At 39.1% G+C, this 14143-nt stretch overlaps 1 protein-coding gene across 5 annotated transcripts in view; it reads left to right on the forward strand.

Annotated features, from left to right (window-relative positions):
* Nucleotides 1-6835: 6835 nt before the first annotated feature.
* The window catches only part of rfx2 (regulatory factor X, 2 (influences HLA class II expression)), a 29167-nt gene continuing 21859 nt past the window's right edge, over nucleotides 6836-14143 (forward strand). For 3 of the 5 annotated variants that reach the window (XM_056377762.1, XM_056377764.1, XM_056377765.1), the window contains exon 1: nucleotides 6836-6991. The gene's annotated coding sequence lies outside the window, so the exon portion shown is untranslated. Of the gene's footprint in view, nucleotides 6992-7338; nucleotides 7449-14143 lie in introns of those variants that run through there. The other 2 variants (XM_056377767.1, XM_056377763.1) reach the window with 2 other exon arrangements.

Raw genomic sequence — 14143 nt, forward strand, 5'->3', positions numbered from 1 at the left:
ACTCAAGAACTTAGGTAAAATTTTGAGAGAGTATTTCCATTTCAAGACACTTTATAGTTACACACCACAACCACTTAGAGGGCAACACTGCACTTCTGACCCCACTACAATTATTTCACAGTATAGTATACTATACAAATTAAGATTTTACATACAAAATGTATGATAATACTTCCATACTTTTACTCCAGTTACATTTTTGGTGCAGGACTTGAACTTGTAATGGATGATTGGAGGAATGCAAAATAGTATCCTAGTGCAATGGAAGTCTAAGCTCATGAAAAATATAAAAACATTGCTGACAGCAACACAGAAGTATTAAAGATAGACTCAGTGAGTCACTGAGCAACCAACAACCTACTGCTGATAGACTGAACATTCTTAAACAGTAATTCTGTGTCTGCATTACACACAACATTGTTTGTAAACCTAATTTCAGCCTTCTGACTGGAAATCAAAGCTGTCCTTCCAATCACGCAGCCTAACAGGCCAAGCCTGTACTTCTAGTTCTACTGAGCCATGACCTGATATACAGGGTAGTGAAACAATGACAGCAGCTCTGAGGAGAAAACAAGTGCAGAGAGGAAACAGAACTTAAAGATCTACCAATAACAAAAAAAGTTTACTGTTGGCAAACACTGTACTTCTGTATAACTCTGAAACTAAAGGAGTGAAAGCTGACAAGAAGAACAGGTCATGATCCTTTATAAACATCCATGTATCTGTGAGGGAAGTGTGAGTGGTGATTCACAACTAAGAGGACATTTGATTTTTATACTTTAAGCTGCTACAAATGATAATCAGCCGCTGGATTTCCCTCACACAATATCCCCTAAACCTCTGCCTCCACAGTTCAGTAGGTCATGTAGTTCAAGAAGAGGAAGCAGAGAGCACACAAATTTCCTACTCAAATATGATTCAAATATAACGTGTAATAGCAGCTAAAATTTAGCTGGCCCCTACAACATGACAACTGACTTAATACATTTAAGCTCACAAGAAAATAATGACCACCATCTATGAATAATAAGTCAAAAAATCTGAGAAAAATACACAAAAAACATGCCACTCAGGATTGCAGCCATTTTTATGGATGTTATCAAGTGGGATTATTTTCTTATTTTCAGACCAGTCTTTAAATAGCTCACGTGTAGATGCTCGTATGACTTCACAAAATATGTGCCATCACTACTACTATAGAAAGATCTCTCTCAGCCAATTGCCACGAGAGATGAAATCGCAGAGCTACCACACCACAGCATCACATGACAGACAGAGGCCGGCTGATCCGGTGCACCCATGCGCACACGCTGAAATGCTGCAGGATGTGTTTAGTGCTGATGCACGCCGCACTGAGGTTACTGCCGGTCAATGACATCCTCTGTCGTACCATGCTCTGCTGAGCCAGTACTATAGTGCAGTGACTTTCTCAATTTTATCAAATCCTGGGCTTAATCAGTTCTTTTTTTTTTATTTACACAAAGGGAATCACTAATTGTACATTCCACTTAGATATGAAAGCAGTCCACTACAGTTTTATAGCAGTAATTACTCCAAAGTGAAGTACAAATACAAGGAAATGTGTGCAATTTGCAGTGTTTGAAGAAGTACTCACATCTTTACCTACACTGTAAAAATACTCCCAAGCAAGTAAAAGTCATGCCTTCAAAAGTTTGCTTAAGGAAAAGTATATATTTCCAACAAAATGTACTTGTAGTATCGACGGTTTGAGTACTTGTTATGCAAATTGGCTTCTTCTAAGTATGTATTATTATGATTTAATGATCATTATATTATTATCATTATCAATGCCATAGCATGTTATGAGCATGTCAGTGTTGCACGTTGAGGTGAAGCTCATTTTAAGTATTTCATATACTGTTTGATAGTTTAACCTCAAACAATGCATCATATTTTATAAAATGATCACATGTTTTGTGTGTAAAATCTTAATGTGCACAATAACTTGTAACTATCACTATTAGTGAAAAGTACAATATATTTTCTGAAATGGAGTAAATTAGAAGTGTAAAGTAGCTGAGTACAGGTGTATTTTGAGATGCAACAATAACAAGACTGCATTAATTCAAATATGTTTCTAAGGAATTATATTCTATATCCATTTTCATTTATTCTCATGTAGGCCTACACTTACTGTTGTCATTAATAAAGAGGAAGTCTGTATGCAAATATTTAACTGTCACTGATGTCTTTTCTGATCAAAATAGCAACAGCCAGATGATGGGTTGACAGTGAAGATAAGTGAGTTATTGTCTGTCTGTATATTTATCACGACACTAAGAGACAGGTAAATAAATAGTTCAACAAACATCGGTATCTAAGAATAAAGACTATAGGCCCAACAGAAGCTATTGACAGTTGAAATATCAATAAATGAACAGCTACAACTCAACTGCACTATGTGATACAATACGTAGTAAGTCTTACCTGTAGATATTTGTCCAGTTCTTGCCTGTAGCCATATAACTATCATACCATGAAGGACTCAGATGATTTACTGAAGTACAAGTGTAGAAATAAAAAACCCTACATACAAAAGCAACAAAATACACTTAAAGCCCCAAGGGAAACACTACTTATTATGCACTATGACACATTTCAGAATATTGGATTGGATAGATATGGACATCCCTTCAGTGTTGCAGATGATAAAGGTGGACTTTAACTACTTTATATACTGCAGGGCAACTCCTGAATGTCCCCACAGGGATCAATAAATTCTCTTAACCAGTACTTAAGTACAGGACTTGAATAAATGTACTTAGTTACTTTCCACCACCAGTACATACCACTTCCACACAGCAGACATGTTTTGTGTTACTACATGTTTTTAAAAAAAACAAAAAACAGAAAAAAAAACCCTCAAACACTACAGCTCCCAGAAGGCTTTGTCTACGTAACAATGGCAAAGGCTCATGGGACATGTCGTTGTTGAAAGCGAACAAACTAATATTTTACCTTGGTTAAAATGAGATGTTCAATTCTAACCACCCAGTAAAATGTTTCTAAGCTATTTAGCGTGGACTATGCACAGAAAACGTCCCTTATACGTTCCGCAGACTTTGGAGAGAAAAACCAGTTGAGGTATAGGCGATAGCTACGGTGCAGGGGCGGGAATTCATCCGCTGGTGGTGGCGCTGCTCCTGCCGCACTTTGGATGAGTCTCTGTTAAAGACTCCTGGCGATTTAGTGGGGGAGATGAGTAAATATTCCAGTAATTAGTAAAGAGCTAGAGACAAAGTGTCTTTTCTATCGCCGTTATCAGTGATCGCCGTTTGAACTCAAGATGTGTCACTTTTCATTCATCGGAAACGGCTTGGCGGTGCGGTTTAACTTTAATTTAGCTTTAACGGAAAATATCATCAACTTCAATCTAACTGCTGTACACAAAAAACACCTCAATAGATAAACCCATTAACATTAAGCTCGAAGTTCAACTGATGTTAAAGTAGACTGAAAAAGATTAAATCTAAATAAGTGACAAATGCTATATATGGTAAATAATCAATCAAAGGTGGCATGACTTACCGCCAGAAGAGGCTCTTTGTTTTTCTTGTGTGCGTGCGCGCGCCAGCGAAAGAGACACTGTGAGCATTTCTTACATTGGCAGTCAGTCATAGATGGGCTGTTGCTCTGTAACACCTGTTGAAGCCACCTGTCGGTTTATATCTCTACACAGCATTTTGACTTAGCATTCACACTCCATCGCATTAGAGCTGCAACTGATCGATTTATATCTATTAATTTAGTCAGTTATTATTTTAGCCAGAGGTTAAAATAGGCAGTGAAAAAACTTAGGCCTATTATAAATTCTTAGAGCCCATGTGATGTTTTGTTTTGTCTGACCAACCGTCCAAAACGAGAGGTTCCGTTTGCATTTATGTAAGACAAGCAAAAGCTGCAAATTTCTACATTTGAGAAGCTGAAACCATCAATTGTTTGCTTGTTAAATGACTTATCAGTTGACTAACCATTGCAGCTCTATAGCACATTGAGTAAACTAAACTAGTAAAAATCAATATTTGTAATGCTAGGTGACATTACAGCTGCATACATATTTAAATAGCCCAGGTTGTGCTTGTAAATAGCGATTTTTCTGAGTCGCAAAGGTCATGAAATCATGATTTTTTAATCCTTTTTAATCTGTTTTAATGCCCCCTTAATACCTACTGTTTTCAAACTCCACATCTCCAACAGTAACACAAGCAGATAATATTATCAGGCTTATTTTTTTTAAACTTAGGGGAAATCTCCCTCCATAGGCTCAGAAACTTTATACAACAGTTTCCACTGGCAGAGTAGTTCTCCTCATGATGAGTAAACTGAACTTCATCATTCATAAAATCCCTGTGAAGCAGCATGACAGTCCAATTAGTCTTATCCTGAGAAATACTGATCCTTTATTAATTTATTTTGGGCTCAAGTTGTCGAATTGAAATGTAGTTAAAAGTACTAAAATCGGCCGATAAAATACCCATTGTGGTTTAGTTTTTTAAATGATAGGATGTAAGGATGTAACTCAAAAAAATACAGAGGACATTACCTCAGCATCCTGATTGGACTCCATCAACATGGGGTAAAAGAAAATTATGTAAACTGACTAATCAATAGATCACGGGGGGAATGGTAACTCTTTTTTTGCCTTGAATCTACAGAATCTCAGTAAAGCATTTGAGAAGAGAAGAAGACCTGATAAGGTATAAGGTCTTCTGGTATCAGATAATCCAGATAATAGACATATGCTGCCACCATGTGCTGAGGACCTGAAATGCAGGAAGACAATGCCAACTGCATTACTCTTGCAAGACGCAAATAAATACGAAAATAATATTTATGTATAATAAACTTGCTTTTAACTTTTTTAAATTGAGAACCATTGTAAATACTTAGAACAAGAGGAAAAGGTCGAAGGAAAAAAAAGGCAGTAAAGAATGTAGGTTGAAGTAATATCATTCAATAATCTTAAATTTAAAAAATATTTCAGTTCTTTGCTGCTTTCCTTTATCTGAGTGTCACTAAAATCTCTTCCAGCTCTTGTCACCATCCTGGGTGAGAACACGGAGGTGGTCAACACCTACAAGTACCTGGGTATTCACCTGTGCGACAAGTTAGGATGGGTGTACAAAAAGGGCCAGAGCCATCTGTACCTCTTGAGGAGGTTGAGGTCCTTTGGTGTGAGAGGACAGCTGCTGAGGACTTTCTATCAGTCTGTGGTGTCAAGTGCCATCTTTTATTCTGTTGTGTGCTGGGACAGCATTATCACAGCCAAAGACACCAAGAAAGAAAGGCTGGCTCATCACCATAGTTATGGTGGCAGAGAGGTGGATGCTGGAAAGGTGTCAGCAATCATGAAGAACCCGTCCCACCCACTCTACAAAACACTACAGGGACAGAATAGATTGAGCAGCAGACTGCTCCCGCCCTGTTGCAGGAGGGAATGCTTCCACAGGTCATTCCTCCCTGAAGCCATCAGATTGTACTACTCTGCACTCTAATTCATCCACTCCCCTGCACTGGACAGTTTTTCTATTCTGCACTTTGATCCTGTTCAAATCTGGATAAGGGACACACCTGTCAATAAACCAGTTAGCCATGAGGCCAAAGGAACTGCCTGCAGAGCTCAGAGACAAGTTTTGTCGAGGCACAGATAGGGGGAAGGCTACAAAAAATTTTTACTGCATTGAAGGTTCCCAAGAGCACAGTGGCCTCTGTAATTTTTCAATGAAAGAAGTTTGGAACAACCAGGACTCTTCCTAGAACCATCTGCCTGGCCAAACTGAGCAATTGAGGCAGAAGGACCTTGGTAAGAGATATGACAAAGAACCTGATGGTCACTGGCTGAGCTTCAGAGATCCTCTAGAAGGACAAAACACAATTTACAAACAATGACAAGAAAATAACATAAAACAACAAATACCATTCCTTACTACATGAAGTAAATGAATAAAATAAAGTATCAATCAATCAATCAATCAATCAATCAATCAATCAATCAATCAATCAATCAATCTATCTATCTATCTATCTATCTATCTATCTATCTATCTATCTATGACTGATCCCTCTTTTGAATCTGTTTCAATTTGATTCAAATGATGAAAGGGAAACTTACGATTCCTAGTGGACTCATTGGGTGGTACTGAACCAGAAACCCTGAGAGGAACCACCAGCTCACTGAGCACCTTTGGAGTCTGATTATTTAGGCTTTTATAGATTAGTTTACAATTAGCAAATTAAATGAATTAATCAAAACTTAACATATTTGATTTCTTAAGAACATGGCAGTAGTATGATCTTATCAGCTTCCTTTACACAATTTTAATTGCTCATTTATTTATCATCATAAGAGGCTTAATTGTAGATATTGCTTGCGACCTCGAAGTTACAATAAACAATATCTTAAATGTGAAAAGATCATAGTGTGATACATATAATAATTCTTTTACATTTACATTTACTCATTTGTCATTTTTATCCAAGGAAACTTATAAGGGAGGGACTCACTATAGCTTCAGTGCAGTAGGAGACCTTGGTGTAAGTACTAAGTAGTACATCTGTTCAACAAGTGCAAGGATAATTAAATTGATAAATATCTTATGTCAGTCCAAAGAGGGAGGCAACATCTGGATAAACTGAATTTACGTGAATTATGCTTTTCCACCACTTCCCTAGCTTAGACTACCTCCTGGTGGTTCAATTTAAAATTACAGCTAAATTTAAGTAGGCGGGGCTTTAGTCCCTTTGGCCCCTCCCTTGCATAGTGAGGGCCCTGACGTATGCATTCGAGGGTAGCAACAGTTGCCCCGAGACCCCGTCGCGCCATAGTGACTGTAGCCGTGGAGACAGTTACTTACCAACGGGCGCAACACTCAGCAACAGCAGCAGCAGCAGCAGCATCTGGAAGTCACCGAGCGAGTGGGAGAGAGGGGAAAGAGAGCAGAGCCAGAGCAGAACTTTTCTCAAGGCAAAGGTGACTATATCTTTATAGAATTTAGAAAATGAAATAATGTTACTCTGGAGAAAAATGCTCTGGGATCGAATGTGTTGCTACCAGTCTTGGTTATTTTCCACAACATAACTTTCCCTTCTTTGTGGCATCCGCCCCAAGTTGAGAACCGCTTTCCACTCATTTAACTGACGTTCACCTATTGCTAGCAACAGCTTTTTACACCTAGTGTAAGTCAGCTTGGAGGGGGAAAACCCCATCTATTTCACTTCTGTTACTCATTTTACTACACTTTGCTTAGACGTTATACACAGCGACAGTGTGCAACATCACTTTACACTTGTTGCCATGTTGTGTAGCGTGTGTCGAGATGTGAACGCACTTCCAGCTGAATCCCAGCAGGATGGATGGTTAGGCTATCAGTCAAGCTACAGCTAATGCTAACTTAGACGCTGAGCAGCGATTAACCGCAAATTCAGTTGTGAGTTTAAAACGTTTGTCACGTTATTAACGGCATCTCAGTCTTGTTCGACACAACACGGACAAACTTCTTTCTTGAAGCGTTTTTCTCAAGAACCGTATTTAAGCAGGTGGAAGTGTGGCTAGCTAGCGTTAGCAACGTTGGTTCTGGGGCTGAAACCGTAACTAACGTCCGCTGCGGCCAACCGTGTGCTGAACAGGAGGACAACTTTCATTTCAGAAGGCAGTTTGTTAGCTCCGTTTAGGCGATTTTCACGTCTAAACTTTATCCAAGAAAGGAACCGAAAATGTTACGCATTCGAGCACGGATATATGAACTTCTGCCGGCTCCGTTACGACACTCTCCGTTGCAACGTTAACAAACCTGATGCATCGACTGGTCTCCCTCTTAGTATATTAAACTGTCAAAATTAATCCAATCTCTGTTAATCAGATTATATGGATTGACTATCTAAATAGCACAAAGTAGTTACTTTACAAACTTGAGAAGTTTTAAATATTCCAGAAATAGCTTGAATAACTGGATATGTTACAGCTAGGTGGTGCTGTGATGGTTCTTTAATACTGCTCGTCTTGTTTTTACAGTCTTGGGTGAGAGATGGGGTGTTTTAAAGTGCTGTTTTCTATGTGCTTTTAAAATTAGGCATCAAATAAGAAACACTGGTGCATTGGCCCCCGATTCTTGTCCTCTCACTCATTTCATGACAAGTAAATTAGCTCCGTCTTCTAATCTTTCAAGTTTTACTGATGCTTTACCTGTCGAACAGCGCAGAGCAAATTGTTTGCTAATAGCCAAGTTGCACTGCTTCATTGTTCAAGTGGCAGGTCTCATTGGGTTTGCTGTTTGACCTCTCTGTAGAGTTGAAGACTCATATTAATCTAAGCCATAGCAATAATGAGAAACCAAGGAAAAGAAGACCCCCCAGGATTTTAAATTCCCTCTTTCATTCGTTTTACACTGTGGCTGGTTTTCCAGCACTTTGCATACCCCTTTTCTCCTTCTGGGATTCTGTCTCTTATTGTCCCCTGAGATACATTAATTCTAATGAACTATCTTTTCAGAGACAGCTGTCAGGTGCTCGGTCATTTGTAATGTTTGCTTTTGCAGCATCAGGAAGAATCCTTGCACCATGAAAAATTCTCTAATTATGTGTTTTCTGCTTGCTACTAATGAATTGAGCTATAAACTTTCAAATATGTATTTACATCTAGTATTTATCTTAGTAAGGAAGAACGCTGAATGATTAATTTAAGGTGATGTATTATTGATGCAGTTTCCTTTTGGGTGAAAAGGAATCAAAAGATAGGTCTGAATGTGGTTATATTAATCATAAAATAATATCTTGGCCGAGTAATGCGTTAAAATGTAATGTTCATGAAGCTTACCTGCATCAGTGATTTTACTCCCTGTTGGCCAGAATATTTGAAGGGAGAATTGGATGTGCATTAATAAAGGATTTGACTTATTTTGAAGTAAGTGTCAGACAGAGAAACTGAAGTTGGATTGGTCAGACAGCTCTCTGCAGCTACAAAGAAAATAAAGAGACGACTGCACTGAAACTCTGTGTGTAACCCCCACCAACCCCACCCCCCCAATCTGAGCGTGACACTGTTATGTTTACATGGCAACTTGATATACAAATACACCCAAGTCATGGAAAGAAAGGGGATGGAGTGGGCCAGGGGGGTGAAATGTTATTCTTTTAAAAGTCAGAGTTTTTAATCAGGTTATTTTCATCTCCCTCTTTGTGGTAAGAGTGCATAGCATTGGCTTGCAGAGGCAGGTCAGAAAGAAGGTGCACAGAAAGGAGAATTAAACAAAGTTGAAAGTAGCTGGTGTTTGAAGAGCTATTTAGAAATTTCTCACTGGTTTGCAAAGTGCAGAAAATTATAAGTTGGAATGTCTGTTTGAAAGGGAAGTTGAAATTATTATTTTTTAATTTAGCAGCTCTGTTTTTGATCACTTGTCATGTGTCCATATCATCATGTCTCTGTGTCTGAGCCTGCCTTTTATTGGCATGGCCTGAAGCCTGTGATCACAGGTCATACTTAGGTCCATTTCAGCAAAGAGTGCCACAGTGGCATGTGATTTACACCATATTATGCCCCTTCCTAAGGCCTAACCTCCCCTCCTCTAGCTTCTTTTAAGCCATTTCTGGAGTTGCTCAGATGCTTGTGTGTAGCAGTGTCTGCCGTTACCCATGTGCCATTTTGAGTGTTGGGCCCGTGTGTGTAGTACAGTTCAGCTATCAATAGGACAGCTGCAGTGGTCTCTTGGGCAGCGGGTGATCCAACACAGCTTATGGTCACATGTTCTGTGTGTGTATGTGTTGGCAGTGTGTGTGTGTGTGTGTGTGTATACATGAGTGTGCTCTGTGGATGTGGCCGTGTATGTGTGTTTGCTCATGCTGCATTTAGCTTATCTTGATGAGGCTGACTGCTGCCCCGGGGAGAAGTTCTCAATCCAATAGCTGGCTACAGATATAGACATGGACCTAGTCCCTACCATCACTTTTGTCCCTGCTGTTTGCAGTTGATCATATTCATATAGAGTTGCATTTACTTCCTGCTGTGCTGACTGAAGTGCATGTTTTTTTGCATGTTTCATTGATATTAACAATTTTAATGGTTTATCCCATAACTCAAAGGCATGTCAGGAAATCACAGAGCAAAGCAGAAGAACTGAGGGGAGAATGCCTTGTGGGGCTTGTTAAGTGGAAATTAATAGTGTAATTTGTACACATGAAATGTTTCAGTTTCATAATCTTCGTAATTCATTTATTTGTTAAGAGCTTTTCATTTTAAGTGGTTTGCTGTTACAGTTTTATAAGAATCTGTTGAAAGGAAAACAGTTTAAGTGTCCTCGTGACTCTCACATCAAGTCTTCCAGCTACAAAAATTTTGGAAATCATTGTAGGCTTACGCTGCTAGGATACAAAGAAACAAATCTTGTCATATACCAAAAAATGTGGCCACTGATTGGCCCTTGCACGGTGGCAACAAGTTGAAACTCGTAGTGAAATGAAATGTTTTTCAGTCTGTCTCTTCTGTCTGTGTGTGTGTCATCAGGAGCATTCTTAGCATTCCACCTGTTTGTATCGTAGCTACACAACCGCTAATTAAATTTCCTGCCACAAACAGTAGACAAGGCACTGACATTTGCATTACAATTACTGACCCCCTTCCCTCACTCTTTCAGACAGGAATAGTAGCAGCCCCCCATCCTTTCCTCACTTTTCCTTTCTTTTTTGTAGAGTTCTAGGATAGTTTGTTAAGAGATGTTTATTTGGCTTAAAAGAAGAACTTCTATCAGTGTAAACCTGTTACAAAGTAATTAACAGAACCAAGACTAGTGAAGGGAGATTTGGACAGATTTGCAAAGCAGTAGACTCAGACAGTGTTTCCAGGTTGGTTGCTTTTCAGAAGCTCCTTAATGAGGTGATTTGGTGGGGAACAATAGCAGAGGATGCCATTGTCACAGGTGCAAGCAGCTCTGTTTCAGCTAAATGGTGGGTGTCCTCATACAGTGCAGCCCTCAGATCCCATTCTTGATCTTTTAAAACCCTGTCTTCCCACTCATTCACTTCAGAAGCCATGTTCAGTGTGTGTGTGTGTGTGTGTGTGTGTGTGTGTGTGTGTGTGTGTGTGTGTGTGTGTGTGTGGGAGGGGGGTTTAAAAACATTGTATGCTAATTGTTTTCATGTAAGAATTTTTTAGTCAGGCATGTGTGTTGCCTGGCTGAACAACATTGCAAATTGCAGCCAGAGTAGTAGGTCTAGTAGTAAATTGTTGCCACTGATAAGCAGTCATGTCAACATTATCCTGTTACCACCCTTTACTGTATGTTATATGATTGCCATCTTGATGCAAATTTTCATGCAGGAACACTTGTTAGATCCTTAAGTAATTTGATGGTTAATTTTCTGGAAATGACACTGAATATGATGTGCTAAATTAGCGTGAATGTTGCTGAGATTATGTAAGTCATATTTTTTAATATTAAAAGCATATCACTGGATCTTGATGCTGGCTACAGAAAAGATGATTGAAAATCCAGACCCTGTCTTAGTAATGTCTTATACAGGAATCACTGGTTCAATGGCAATATGTGGACTCTCACACCAATTAAGTCCACTCTATTTGTGGACAGCTGTAACAGCTGGTAAGCCACTAAGATGGAGTTTGGCTGCAACTTGGATCTGACAGTGCTCAGTTTCTGTATGAAAAGCAGTGGATTTAGGTTCCATGCTAGTTTGACAAAAATGATGCCTTAGTTTGTGTCTTGATGCATGCTATTTAAATAATTTAATGACACTGATATGTGGCAACTGGAGTCTCCAATATCATTTACAAAAAAATAAACACAGTTGCATACTTCAAATTTGTGTGGATGTCAGCGACCCAGTATTTACCCGTGTCCATAATTGGGGAATATTCAGTTTGGAGTATCCTGATATTGCAGAATGTTCTGTCAAATGCAGATTGAATCTATGTTTAATGTTCTTTGTCTTGCACAGGCTTGTGTGTGAAAGGCATTAAATACTTAAATCAGAGTCTGGTGGCAAGTTTTCAGCATGGTGCAGTATTCACCACATGAACAACAGATACTTGGATCTGTCTCAAATTTAAAGCATTAACTGATGACTCATTGTTTATGTCAAGCAGTTCCTATGAAAGCATATTGTACACACAATATAATGATTCTCAGTGTCATATCTGTGTGGAGTGAACGCCTACCAAGAAGGTAGACTCCTCTAGTGCAACAGGACACTTATCTTAGGTTTATCAGTCACAATCAAGGCAGCTCACTTCCAGGATCTGAGGTCATCTTTGCAGAATGTGCTTCCTTGGGAAATCAAACTCTCAAGTCCACAGGTTAGAAAACACACCTGTTGTGGGAAAAAGTAAAACTAAAAAAAACGAACTAAATAACGTTAGTATGAGTGTTCTTCATGTGGAGTGAGTGTAGATATACTTTCACAGAATAGGATGCAAGTCTGGGCGAGACTGAATCATTAAGAGAATGTACTTAACCACTCTAAGTTGTCAGTCAGTTGTTGCATTTTACATTGCATTTTAACATCACAAGTACATTTTCAGTACTACTTTTACTTAAATGAAAAACAACCTCAGGGCACAGCTATTATTATGAAAGTATCCGTCTGAGAACCATAGACTTGTAGAATCAGTATTATCTTTGAAGTTGCTCTTAAAATGATTTGTATCACAAGGCTTTTCTTATAGTCAGTGTATAGTTTATTCTGACGTGTTCAAACGTGTACATTTATGTACAGTTATTTTGACCTTTGTCCTTTGTTCCTACTATGTAATTTTTTCACTTCGTCTGCTATTTGTAAAGTACTTTGTAAACGCTGATTTTGATAAGTGCTATATAAATTAACTTATTATTTTCTAAAATTGAAATTAAAAAATAGAGGATCTGGTAGGGCTGTGTGTTCTATGAATTCCTGGTTTTCAGAGTAAGTTATGTCCTTAAGTAGGCAGGTGACTTGAGTGACGGTCCTTCCTTTGTGTCAGTATCACCATCACTTGCTTTGAAACACATTAGTTAAGTACTAATGAAGGAGAGACACTCACATGTTTGAGTACAGTCTGATTACCTTCCCAGTTGTGCCACCTCCCCCACTTCAATGCTTGTCTTATTTGTGTTTTCCAGTTAAACTTCTCAACGTATGCAGTTTCAAATCCTGATTCTTCTTCTCGAGATGTTAAATGTTAAGGATGAGGCCAGGGGATGGATGGAGGTGGGGGTTAGTGGAAATCTGGAAAGGGTTAGAAGAGGTAAGGCGTTGGGGGAGGAAGTTGTGAGTGTAGAGCATGGGCGAACACACAATTTCCATGGCAACGGTTTGATCTTTCTCTCTGTGGCTGTCAGGCCTGCGGTGCACATGGTGACGGAGTGGACAGGTTGTGCTGATGACCAGAGGTGGGGAGGTGAGCTGGAGAAGGGAGGGGGGGTGCTTGGATCAGAGACAGTGGTCGGTGCCTCCTATTTCTGCCCTCTCTCTCTCTCTCTCTCTCTCTCTCTGTCTCTCTCTCTTTCTCTCCCCCTCAAACTCTGCCATCTGCAGACCCCAAGAGCTGCTTTGATTGGATTAGCCATGAATTAATGAGACAGGCTTGAAGAACAGCCTCTGTTGTGGAAATCTCTTATCATATCTTAATTCACTCTTTGTTAGAGTGCATGTGCCTCTATGATCTTAGAGGTTCTTTTAATGAAATCAAAGAAGGGCAAGTCTAAATGTTTTTTCAAACCCCCAAAAGGCCATGATTTTTTTTTTGTAATTAAAGATACAACTGACTAAATAAATTCTCAAATTACACATTTTAAAGCTTTGTCAGAGACCTGTTGCTTTTCCTTGGTAGATATATGAAAGGTGTCAAAGAGGAATTCTGCATAATGTGGAACAAATGTCCTCCATAGATGTCTCTTTAAAAGCAACAAGTGTCTGTGTCTACTTTATTTTGTTTTATCTTCCAGTGAGTTGGAAAGAGTATTTCTCTTCTCAAGCTGTTTTACTGTCTTCTCTGCCCAGGGAACTTTGGAAAGACTTGACTTGCTTTTGGGAGTGTTGGTTTGGGTGGCATGAGTGTAAAGCAGACTTGAAGAATAGACTGTTGTCTCCCTGATGACTTAAACATTCGTCCTTCTTTTGACCACCAAGTAGTTAAAAA

Source organism: Seriola aureovittata, chromosome 6 (assembly GCF_021018895.1).
Source record: "Seriola aureovittata isolate HTS-2021-v1 ecotype China chromosome 6, ASM2101889v1, whole genome shotgun sequence".
NCBI classification, from domain to species: Eukaryota; Metazoa; Chordata; class Actinopteri; order Carangiformes; family Carangidae; genus Seriola; species Seriola aureovittata.